This window comes from Periophthalmus magnuspinnatus, chromosome 19, assembly GCF_009829125.3.
Source record: "Periophthalmus magnuspinnatus isolate fPerMag1 chromosome 19, fPerMag1.2.pri, whole genome shotgun sequence".
Lineage (NCBI taxonomy): Eukaryota > Metazoa > Chordata > Actinopteri > Gobiiformes > Gobiidae > Periophthalmus > Periophthalmus magnuspinnatus.
Window position 1 is genome coordinate 2,185,579 of NC_047144.1, and position 12,787 is coordinate 2,198,365.

The 12,787-nt window shown below is 46.4% G+C and overlaps 1 protein-coding gene across 1 annotated transcript in view; it reads left to right on the forward strand.

Annotated features, from left to right (window-relative positions):
• Positions 1–12,787, forward strand: part of LOC117387594 (NACHT, LRR and PYD domains-containing protein 1a allele 5-like) — a 769,741-nt gene that overhangs the window by 670,750 nt on the left and 86,204 nt on the right. The gene's annotated exons all lie outside the window — the stretch shown is intronic.

Here is a 12,787-nt window from a genome sequence, read left to right on the forward strand (position 1 = left end):
AGGGGGTGACAGCGAGTAAAGGAGAGAGAGAGGAGGAGGAGGAGGAGGAGGAGGAGAGGGTGGCTGGGAAGAGAAGAAAGAAAGAGTAAAGGAGGGTTGACAGGGATAGAGAGAAGAGGAGAAGGAGAGAGAGGGGGATAAGAGGGCGGGGGATGGGGGGCGGGCGAGGGAGGAGAGAGAAGGAGGAGAAAGAGGAGAGGCGTGGGCGGAGGACGAACTACAACCACCGCAACACACATGAAACACAGAGATACACTAAAGTACTTCATATATTCACAGTACTTCAGTACATGTGAGCGCAGTATCTGTACTTTCTGCTCCACTACTTTTTTAAACTGGACTGAAAAGTAAAAGTATTTTCATTACTGTCTGAGACCGGCTGAAAAGTCTGGGGGGTTTATTTTTTGAACCTTTAATAATTTGAGCAAACAAAAATATACAAATAAAACAGAATTGAATGTTGTGCTTCTCCCAGCAACCGTCAACAACCACTGTCGCTATGGAAACACTTAAAGGGCCACGTTACACCTTTTTCTGATCTCTGTTCTAATGTCGTTTCCTCATCACACACAGACCTGGAGTTGTGTTTTAATTCTCACGTTTAACGCACAAACAAACTGCGGATTTAGACAGAAAACACTCTGTTCCACCTTGTGATGTCATCATGTGGTGATACAGGAAGTGCTCCACTGTGTTTTTAAACTCCACCTTCACTAGAATCATCTGGATCATTTCAGACCCGGATTTTCTCTTTCTGTCCTTTCTGTCCTCCCCCTCTTTTCTCCTCTTTTATATTAGCTACTTTCTTCCTTCTTTATTACCCTCCCTTTCTCTTCCTCTTACTCTCTTTCTCTCATTATTCCTCCTTTCCCCTTCCATCCCTCTCTCCTTCTCTTTTGTCTTCTCTCTCCCATTTTCCCCTTTTCTCTCTCTACCTTTCCTGCACACTCTTTTTCTTTCTCCCTCTATATCTTTCTCCCTTTTTCTCCCCCTCTCTTCCTCTCTCTCATCACTCCTTTTTCCTTTCTGTCTCTACCTCTTTTTCTTTCCCCTCTCTCTCTCTCATATGCTTCTTACTTTCTTCTCTCTCCCTCTCGCTCTTTCTTTGTCTCTCTCTTTCTCACTCCCTCTCTCCCCCTTTCTCTCTCTTTCTCCATCTCTCTCCCTCTATCTCATTACTCTTTTCCTCTCTCTCACTCTCTCTCTCTATTTCTCTCTCATCACTCTCTCTCTCCCTCTTGCTCTCTCCATCTCTCTCCTCTCTCATGACTCTTTCTCCCTTTCATCTCTTTTTCTTTCCTCTCTCTCATCACTCTCTCTCCCCTTCTCTCTCTTTTCCCTCTCTCCCCCTCCCCTCCTTCTCTCTCTCTCCTCTCTCTCTTTCTCTCCCTCTCTCTCTCATCCCTTTCATCACTCGATTCCTCTCTTTCTTCTCTCTCTTCATTTGTATCATTTCATCTCCGTCTCGTGTCGTTCTTCTGCTGAACTAAAGGTAAAAGTGGGAGGAGTTAACTTGAAAACTCCCACTTGATGACATCACGAGGTGTAACGTCGTGTTTTGATCTTTGTAGACGTCACAGACGAATAATAAAGTGACTCAAACATGTGAGAATGAAACAAACACAACTCCAGGTCTGATTTTGACGCGTTCACAGATTTAAACTCGACTTAAAGACACAGTGAGTCCATTTTGTGTCATACAGGAGTCTGTGGGACGGGAGGGCATCTGACACACGGGACACAGGAGGATGATGGGAATTAAAACGAGTTCAGAGGATCAGAAAACAACAGACTAAAGTATTTTAACAAAGAAAACGTGAGGTAAATGTATTCAGTAGTAGCAGTACGCAGTAGTAGTAGTAATAGTAGTAGTATTTTCTGTGTAATCCCTCTCTTCTTCCGGCCCGTTGTTTTCCCAAACGTTCCGGTCGGCCGCGGTAAACGTCTGATCCGGGAATGTCGTCGTGTTTCATAAATCCTCTCGTCTCTTCACCTTTAATTCAAATCTTTAATTAAAAACCGTAATGAGACTTTGGCGGCGGCTTAACGACTCCAACGAGGATTTAAACCGCCGCTGCGCCGCCGTTCCGTATCGGCGAGCTTCGGAGCGCCGCGTAACTTTCCACCCGCTTGTCTCCGCGGCGACGGCCTTGCTTTGACCGGAGCGTTCGTCGTGGAGCGTTTTATTTTTTATTTTTTTGCGATTACAGGTGTTTCAGAGGCTGCCCCTCCATGGATCTGACCTGTAAGTCGGATTGGAGGCGGAACATTCCAGGTAAAACAACAAAATCTCCATGGAGACGAGATGAAGATCCACCAAAAAAGTTACGTAGTGAAGGTTTAAATGGGTAATCAGGCTGTTTTCTAATGTCGTTTCCTCGTCACAAACAGACCTGGAGTTGTGTTTTGTTTCATTCTTCTCTCAAACTGAAAACACTTAAAAAGTTACGTAGTGTGGCTTTAAGAGTGAGACATAGATTTTTGCAGCTGTCCGTGTTTTGTCCCTGAGGGCCACCGTCCACAGATCTGTCCATAATCCTGACATTTACACCAGGACAGGACGCCGTTTTATTATGAGGTGGGTGTTTGTAATAACGACGTGTTTGTCCAGGAGCGCGGCAATAACACCACGCTCCTCTGCATCATCTGACCCTCCACACCACGCTCCTCTGCATCACCTGCTCCGCCCGACGCTCCTCTGCATCATCTGCTCCTCCGCCCGACGCTCCTCTGCATCATCTGCTCCTCCACACCACGCTCCTCTGCATCATCAGCTCCTCCGCCCGACGCTCCTCTGCATCATCAGCTCCGCCTGACGCTCCTCTGCATCATCTGACCCTCCACACCACGCTCCTCTGCATCACCTGCTCCGCCCGACGCTCCTCTGCATCATCTGCTCCTCCGCCCGACGCTCCTCTGCATCATCTGCTCCGCCTGACGCTCCTCTGCATCACCTGCTCCGCCTGACGCTCCTCTGCATCATCTGCTCCTCCACCTGACGCTCCTCTGCATCACCTGCTCCACCCGACGCTCCTCTGCATCATCTGCTCCGCCTGATGCGCCTCTGCATCATCTGACCCTCCACCCGACGCTCCTCTGCATCATCTGCTCCGCCTGACGCTCCTCTGCATCATCTGCTCCTCCGCCCGACGCTCCTCTGCATCATCTGCTCCGCCTGACGCTCCTCTGCATCATCTGCTCCTCCGCCCGACGCTCCTCTGCATCATCTGCTCCTCCGCCTGACGCTCCTCTGCATCATCTGCTCCGCCTGACGCTCCTCTGCATCATCTGCTCCTCCACCCGACGCTCCTCTGCATCATCTGACCCTCTCCTCTGCATCGTCCGCTCCGTCCGACGCTCCTCTGCATCATCTGACCCTCTCCTCTGCATCGTCCGCTCCGTCCGACGCTCCTCTGCATCGTTCTCTGCTTCATCTGACTCTTATCCACCAATATATTCCCTCTGTCTCCTCTGTATCATATATTCATTCTCTTCCTCTGTATCTTCCCTCCCCTCCTCCTCTGTACCTTCTCCTCTGTACCTTCTCCTCTGTACCTTCTCCTCTGTACCCTCTCCTCTGTACCCTCTCCTCTGTACCCTCTCCTCTCCTCCTCTGTACTCCTCCTCTCCTCCTCTGTACTCCTCCTCTGTACCCTCGCCTCCTCTGTACCCTCACCTCCTCTGTACCCTCACCTCCTCTGTACCCTCACCTCCTCTGTACCCTCTCCTCATCTGTACCCTCTCCTCATCTGTACTCCTCCTCTGTACCCTCTCCTCATCTGTACTCCTCCTCTGTACCCTCGCCTCCTCTGTACCCTCTCCTCCTCTGTACCCTCTCCTCCTCTGTACCCTCTCCTCCTCTGTACTCCTCCCCTTCTCCTCTGTACTGCTCCTCTCCACTCCTCCTCTATACCCTCTCTCCTCCTCCTCTCCTCCTCTGTACCCTCTGAACTCCTCCTCTGTACCCTCGCCTCCTCTGTACCCTCTCCTCCTCTGTACTGCTCCTCTCCACTCCTCCTCTATACCCTCTCTCCTCCTCCTCTCCTCCTCTGTCTCCTCTCCTCCTCTCCTCGTGGTGAGACGTCTCCACTTAGCGGTCAGTTGGAGTCACTACATTCTCAGATGATAAATTTCTGTACCCTCTCCTCTCTCCTCCTTCTCTCCTCCTCTGTACCCTCTCCTCTCTACTCCTCCTCTGTACCCTCTCCTCCTCTGTACCCTCTCCTTCTCCTCTCCTCCTCGTGCTGAGACGTCTCCTCTTAGTGGTCAGTTGGAGCCACTACATTCTCAGATGATAAATTTCTGTATCCTCTCCTCCTCTCCTCCTCTGTACCTTCCTCTCCTCTGTACCCTCTCTTCTCCTCCTCTGTCTCCTCTCCTCCTCTCTCCTCTCCTCCTCTCGCTGAGACATCCCCTCTTAGTGGTCAGTTGGAGTCACTACATTCTCAGATGATAAATTTCATAAATCCAGACTCTTTTATTTGACTGACGTGTGTAATTGAGCTGTCAATCAAACGTGTATAAAAATGACATTTACGACCAAAGTGACCTCGTGTTTGAACATTTCATCTAAACATTTATCGATTATGTTCACCCCGTTTGAAGGACGACGACAGAACGCACTAATGCACCTTATATAACAGGGGTTCGTCTCCATGGAGATGTTTCTGCTTTGTCAGAAATGTTCCACAGTCTGGCATTGGCAGTATATGTTTTTAGTGTAACGGGGGTATGTTCGTTGCAGTAAAGAACACAAAATATATCCTTTTAATGTCATACTGTGGAACATTACTGGCTAAAACAAACAAATCTCACCAGACAAGATTGTGGTAGACCAGAAAAGTAACATAATGTGGCTTTAAAACGTAATATTCCGCGTTTTCAGGCAGGAACATAGTGACGTTTAAACTTAAATGAGCACAAACCTTTAGCAGGTCCGGTCCAGCAGGGGGCGCAGCAGGACAGGCTTTGACCCATCTGCAACACACAAGATAAAATCAAATGAAATAAAGCTGTACTACGGAATTTCTCAGATGGGGTTTGTGTCCATGTTACTGCTAGTCCTGGGAGTGAGCGGGTCTCGCCTCTCCACAGATCTGACCTGTAACCTGGCCTGGCGTCGTCGTCTGCTTATCTCCGTGGACATGCGTGCGTTTAACAGAACATTCCAGGCAAAGCGAGCAAGGAAAAGTGACGTAGTGCAGCTTTAAAATGTTCAAATGTTCAAAATAACCACAAACCTTCAGCAGGTCCTGTCGCGTCCAGCAGGGGGCAGCGCAGCACAGACTTTGAACTGTCTGAACCCGGCTGAAGTAAATGCACACTGTGGAACTTTTACTGTCTGAGGGTTTGCCACCTGCTCGTCTCCATGGAGATGATATTGTGTCGCCTCGGGATTAAACGTGTTCTGCAGTTATTCAATTACAGGAGTTTTTATTTAAAGAAAAATATTTTAAATACAGTACAAATAAAAAAATAAAAAATAAAAATAAATAAATAAATAAAAATAAATAAACAAAAATAAATAAATAAAATAATATAATATAAAAACAATATATATAATAACAAATACAAAATAAATAATAATTAAATAATAATACAAAATCCAATAAAATACATATATTCTAACAGTGAGTGTGAGCGCCTCTCCACAGATCTGACCCGTAACCTGGCCTGGTGACATCATCTGTTTGTCTCCATGGAGTTAAATAAGTTTTATGTGATACTGTGGAATATTATAGCCAAAAGAAGAGTCGGGTCTGTGGAGACGCGAGCTCGTCACAGTAAAGACACGTGTTTATCTCTGGTGCAATAAAATGATCCATGATGAAAAAACATTTTGGCAAAAAAGTGACATATCGTGGCTTTAATTTGGCTTGGCTTGAGATTTTAGAGCTGAGGCACATTGTGTATTTTAAAAGAATAGTTTTAAAATAACTTATTCTGATATAGAATTATGAAAAAAGAAGAGAAAAAGAGAGAGAGAGAGGGAAAGATAGAGAGAGGGAGAAAAAGAGAAAGAGAGAGGGAGAAAGTTTGAAAGAGACAGGGAGAAAAAGAGGAAGAGAGAGGAGAAAGAGTGAAATATAGAGGGAGAGAGAAAGAGACAGAGAGAGGGAGAGAAAGAGAATGGTAGAGGAAGAAAAAGAGAAAGATAGAGGGAGGAAGAGAAAGAGAGAGAGAGCGGGAGAAGAAGAGAAAGAGTGAGAAAAAGCGAGCGTGAGAGAAAGGTAGAGAGGAAGAGAAAGACAGAGAGGGAACGCGAAAAAAAGAGAGAGAGCGATAGAGGAAGAGAAAAGGGGGGTAAAAAAAGAGAGGAGAAAAAGAGGGGGAGGACAGAAAGGACAGATAGAGAAAATCCAGGTCTGAAATGATCCAAATGATTCTATAAATGAAGGTGTGTGTGTGCTGTATCACCACATGATGACATCACAAGGTGGAACAGAGTGTTTTCAGTCTAAATCTGCAGAGTTTGTGCGTTAAACGTGTGAGAACGAAACAAAAAAAACACAACTCCAGGTCTGTGTGTGACGAGGAAACGTTAAAACGTGGATCATATTTTCATTTTTCTGTTCTGTGTCTGAAGGTTAAATTAAAGCTCTGTGTGGAACATTTCTGCTTTAACGAGCGCTCCGGGTCTAATCGTTCGGCTCAAGATGATAATGTTCAAATCCATCTCACAAATTACGTTCCATTTTTCTCCCGGACGTCGTTTTCATTTTCCCGTCTCTAATGTCGCCTCCATTTACAGAAGTGACGAGCCGCTCTGTCCGCTGCATCATTAAAGACCCACTGCGGAACATCTGACACGCTGAAGAGCTCCGTGAGCGTGAACAGGGTGGTTCTGGGTAATGAGGGGTTAACAGGGGTCACGGGCGAGGAGGCGGGGGGTCAAAGGTCGGACGGGCGTGTGGTCATTTCACTTGGAGAGAAACGAGAAGAGACGAATTATGATTTCAATTTGCAAAACTTCACAACTTTGTTTAAATCATTTTTATTCAGAACAATGTGGAAGTCTCTCCATCCCCATCCCCCCTCTCTCTCTCCATCCTCCTCCTCCATCCCCCTCTCTCTCTCTCCTCCTCCTCCATCCTCCCCCTCTCTCTCCTCCTCCTCCTCTCCCTCTCTCCTCTATCCTCCCCCTCTCTCCTCCTCCTCCATCCCCTCTCTCTCTCCTCCTCCATCCTCCTCTCTCTCTCCTCCTCCTCCATCCCCTCTCTCTCTCTCCTCCTCCTCCATCCCCCCTCTCTCTCTCCTCCTCCTCCATCCCCCTCTCTCTCTCCCCCTCTGTCTCCCTCTCTCTCCCTCTCTCTCTCTCTCTCTCTCCTTGACCGTCTTTCTCTCTTTCCTCGCCTCTGTCTTTGTCTCTTTCCTCGCCTCTTTCTTTCTCTCTTTTCCATTTCCATTTTCTTTCCCATTCCTCTCCCTCTCTCTCTCTCATTTACTTGTTTTTCCCACAGTTTCTGCTGAAATAATGCCACACAGTGGAACATTCCGGGCGGGTGATGGGCCCGTACATGATAAAAGTTACACAAATGCCACACTGTGGAACATTCTGATAAAATGAACTGTATGACCCTCGTGTGAATAAAATGAAAGTTACATTAGAGCAGTTTAAAATAAAAAGTGAAGCATAAACATTTGAAGATAAACTCCAGAGTCAAACCCCCCGCCCGCTCTGACCTTTGACCCTCTCCTCTGTAATTACCTCACACATCGAGAGCTCATTTACATACAGAGCTCATTTACATACAGAGCTCATTTACATACAGAGCTCATTTACATACAGAGCTCATTTACATATTTATCATCACCTTTAATTGGACCATTATCGGCGGCCATTTTGTCCACAGTCCAAAACTGTCCAGACCTGAGAGTGAAGTGGAGCAATTATACAACAAGAGCTCTGAACGAGGGAGGAGGAGAGGAGGAGAGGGGGAGGGGGGAGAGGAGAGAGGGAGCACTGAACAAGGGAGGAGGAGAGAGGGAGGGGGGCTATGAACGAGGGAGGAGGAGAGAGGAGAGAGGGAGGGGGAGCTCTGAACGAGGGAGGAGGAGAGAGGGGGAGGAGAGAGGGAGGGGGTGAGAGAAACAAGTGACAAGGAGGGGGAGTAACAAGAGAGGGAGAAGGAGGAGAGGAAATAAGGAGAGGGGGAGGAGAGGAGCGAGAGAAAAGAGAGGGGAGAGTAACCACTCTGAATGGAAGATTTAGTGTTAGCAGAGAGAGAGAGAAGAGGAGATGAGGAGAGAGCAAAGACAGAGAGAAAAGAGGAGTGTGAAAGACAGAAGAGAAAGAGGGAGGGAGAGATTGAGAGAGAAACAAGGAGAGTAAAACACTCAATATTAGGAGAGAGGGAGGAGAGAGGAGAGAGAGGGGGATGAGGAGATGAGATAAAGGAAATAAAGAAAAAGAGAAAGAGGAGAGAAACAGGAGAGAGGGAATGAGAGGAGAGGTAGTGATGGAGAGGAGAGAAAGAGAAGCAAGAGGAGAGAGAGAACAAGAGAAGAGAGACAGATAGATAGATAAAAAGAGAGAAATAGAGGAGAGTAAGAGAAAGAAGACTGAGGAAAGAAGAGAGAAAGAGAGAAGACAGGGGAGAGAAAAAGAGGAGAGAAAGAGAAAGAGAGAGAAGAGAGAGATGGAAAGAGGAGAGTGAAGTAGTGAGTTGAACAAACGTGAAAATTATGATGAGGAAATAAACAACTGGAGCGACGGAGGATCAGAGATCGAAACACTGTGAGTTCAAGAGGAAACACAACACTCCAACACCACGCTAACGCTACATGCGACGCTAACGCTACACACAACGCTAATGCTACACGCAACGCTAAAGCTACACACAATGCTAATGCTACATACAGCTAAATAATGCTACATAAAACAATAATTCTACACACATACAGCTAAACAGTGCTACATACATATAGCTACAGCTACATAATGCTAAATAATGCTACAAACAACGCTAATGCTACATACATACAGCTACATAATGCTAAATCATGCTACATATGCTAAACAATGCTACATACACACGCCTACATAATACTAAATAATGCTACATAAAGTTACATAATGCTACAGTAACAGGTCAGAGTAAGAACGCTTCAGAACAGAGGCGCTCAAAGTGGGGCCCAAGGGCTAAACTTGGTCCTCCAGGGGGCCTGATGTGGCCCACGAGACGGTGTTCAGACTCACACGAACTGTTGTCACGACACTAAAATTTCAAACTCGATTTCAACACCAAGGAAGAGACTTAATACTGAGTGACTGAATGATAAAGAAAGAGAGAATGAGAGGGGAAGTTACCACAACCTCCTGGTGAGAGGGAGGAGACAGGCTAACCACTCTGCCATCTGCATATTTGACACTGTAACTTCACTGCAGGATCACGTTTCATAACATTTGCGAGTTCCTTCACATCACGACGACAAAATGAAAGCAGATAAGCCGCGCGCAGACGGTCATGTTACTATCGCTCTAGTTTAATATGGCTGTTTTTGCGCCCATTGTTGTGTTTATACGGCGGTGACCCGTGCTATCGCTACATCTGAACTCAAAGTGCAGGTCAAAGCTAGCATATTGGCTTTTATTTGATTTGATTTGGCTATCGGCGGCAGATATTAAACCTTTACTTCATCCCGTACGGATATTGTGTTCTTTGCGTATTTACTGTTGCATTATGGGTTTTCTAATATCCTCTGTTCGGGGGCTAAGCTAAATAAACGTTATCTTTTGCTAAAATGGCGGCGCGCTGTGTATTAGTGTGTGTTTGCCGTACGAAACGTGAACTGTTATTACTTGACCCGGGTCTTATAAACAGATTGATAGAGATCGAGTTTGGTCAAGTTATTGGAAATGCATCATGGGAAAGTGGAAATGTAAAGATTAAGGTTCGAATTAAGAGTTTAGTTTAGCTACGCAATTAGCAAAGGCAGCAAAGTACCAGGACTAAACCAGGACTGAACCAGGACTGAACCAGGACTAAACCAGGACTAAACCAGGACTAAACCAGGACTGAACCAGGACTGAACCAGGACTGAACCAGGACTGAACCAGGACTAAACCAGGACTAAACCAGGACTAAACCAGGGCTAAACCAGGACTGAACCAGGACTAAACCAGGACTAAACCAGGGCTAAACCAGGACTAGACCAGGACTAAACCAGGACTGAACCCAGACTGAACCAGGACTGAACCAGGACTGAACCAGGACTGAACCAGGGCTAAACCAGGACTAAACCAGGACTGAACCAGGACTGAACCAGGACTGAACCAGGACTGAACCAGGACTGAACCAGGGCTGAACCAGGGCTAAACCAGGGCTAAACCAGGACTAAACCAGGGCTAAACCAGGACTGAACCAGGGCTAAACCAGGACTAAACCAGGGCTAAACCAGGACTAGACCAGGACTAAACCAGGACTAAACCAGGACTGAACCCAGACTGAACCAGGACTGAACCAGGGCTGAACCAGGGCTAAACCAGGGCTAAACCAGGACTAAACCAGGGCTAAACCAGGACTGAACCAGGGCTAAACCAGGACTAAACCAGGGCTAAACCAGGACTAGACCAGGACTAAACCAGGACTGAACCCAGACTGAACCAGGACTGAACCAGGACTGAACCAGGACTGAACCAGGGCTAAACCAGGACTGAACCAGGACTGAACCAGGACTGAACCAGGACTGAACTAGGACTAAACCAGGACTGAACCCAGACTGAACCAGGACTGAACCAGGACTGAACCAGGACTGAACCAGGACTAAACCAGGACTAAACCAGGTCTAAACCAGGTCTAAACCAGGACTAAACCAGGACTAAACCAGGACTAAACCAGGACTAAACCAGGACTAAACCAGGACTAAACCAGGTCTAAACCAGGACTAAACCAGGACTAAACCAGGTCTAAACCAGGACTAAACCAGGACTAAACCAGGACTAAACCAGGACTAAACCAGGACTAAACCAGGTCTAAACCAGGACTAAACCAGGTCTAAACCAGGACTAAACCAGGACTAAACCAGGGGAATCAGTGTTTCAGTTTTGTTCAGTTTAAACCTGGATCATTCTTCCTGAAGATGTGACTCAGACCTCTGCTCTGACAATATTTAAATCCAGACTCAAACAGTTCCGTTCATCTGTGAATACGACTGAAAGGTTTTTTATTCTGCATTTTCTCTTTTAATGTAAATTTTATGTTGATTATTTGTGATTATTTATGTTTTGATTTGTGTGATTTTAATGTCGTTTCTGAATTCCTCCAGGCGTTGACTTACTTGTACAGAGCTCGGAGTAGAGTCGCTGCTCCAGGATGTGAAGAAGAGCAGCTGAGGCTCCTGCTCCTCCTGGACGCCTCCCTGGAGAGGCACAAGAAGAGGGAGAAAGAGGAGAGACGGCGAAGGAAAAGGAATGTGAGGGAGAGAGAAGGAGACAAGGCAAGAGGGAGGAAAGAGTGAAGGAGACGGGGAGGGAACGAGGAGAGAGGAGACAAGGAAAAGAAAGAAGGAATGAAAGAGAGGGGAGAAAGAGAGGGGAGGAGAGAAAGAGAGGAGAAAGAGAGAGGAGAGAAAGAGAGAGGTGAGAAAGAGAAAGAGGAGAAAGGAGAGAGAAGAGAGAGGTGAGAAAGAGAAAGGAGAGAGAAGAGAGAGGAGAGAAAGAGACGAGAGAAAGAGACGAGAGAAAGAGAGAGGTGAGAAAGAGAAAGGAGAGAGAAGAGAGGAGAGAAAGAGACGAAAGAAAGAGAGAAGAGAAAGAGAGAGGTGAGGAAGAGAAAGTGGAGAAAGGAGAGAGAAGAGAGGAGAGAAAGAGACGAGAAAGAGAGAGAATAGAAAGAGACAAGACAAAGAGAGAGAAGAGAGAGGAGAGAAAGAGATGAGAGAAAGAGAGGAGAGAAAGAGGAGAAAGGAGAGAGAAGAGAGAGGAGAGAAAGTGGCGAGAGAAAGAGAGAGAAGAGAGAAGGACAGAGGAGAGAAAGAGAAAGGAGAGAAAGAGGAGAGAAGAGAGAGAGGATAAAAAGAGAGAGGAGAGAAAGATCAGAGAGGAAAGTGAGGGGACAAGGAATGGAAAGAAGGAATGAAAGAGTTGAGAGAGAGAGCAAGAAAGAGGAAACACAGAGAGAGGACAGAGAGTGAGAGAGAGAGGAGAGAAAGAGGAGAGGTGAGACAGAAAGAGAGAAAAGAGAGGAGAGAACAAGGAGAGAGGGAATGAAAGAGGAGAGATAGACATAGAGAGAGAGCGTGAAAGAGAGGAGAGTTAGAGAAAGAAGAGAGAGCAGTGACCTATCCCACTGGAGGAGTCGGACGACGAGGGAAGCCTGTGAAGACAGTCCATGCTAAGACGGATGGACAGAAAAATACAATAAATGTAGCTTTTCTGGTGTGGGTCTGCCACCTGGTTAGCTTAAAAAAGTTCCACAGTGCGGCATTAAACATATATATCCTCTTTGATCCAATTACGGTGTTTTTATGACTCAAAAATAGCTGAAAAACCTGCATCTAAACTGTGAGCGGGCCTCCCCTCCACAGATCTGACCTCCTGTAACCTGCACCACACCTTTCCACCAGTAAAGTTACACAGTATAGCTTTAAGTCACTGTACTAGCCTAAATGTGCTACGTTTAGCATGTAGCATCTTTATCTCATTTGATTTAAAGTGTTAATTGACCATTTTTAACACTTTTTAACACTTTTCCAGCCCAATAAAACGCGTCAATCTTACGTTTTAACTTGTGATTGTCGTAAACAGAAGCACGAACAACATGGAAAGACTTCAGAGTGATTAATA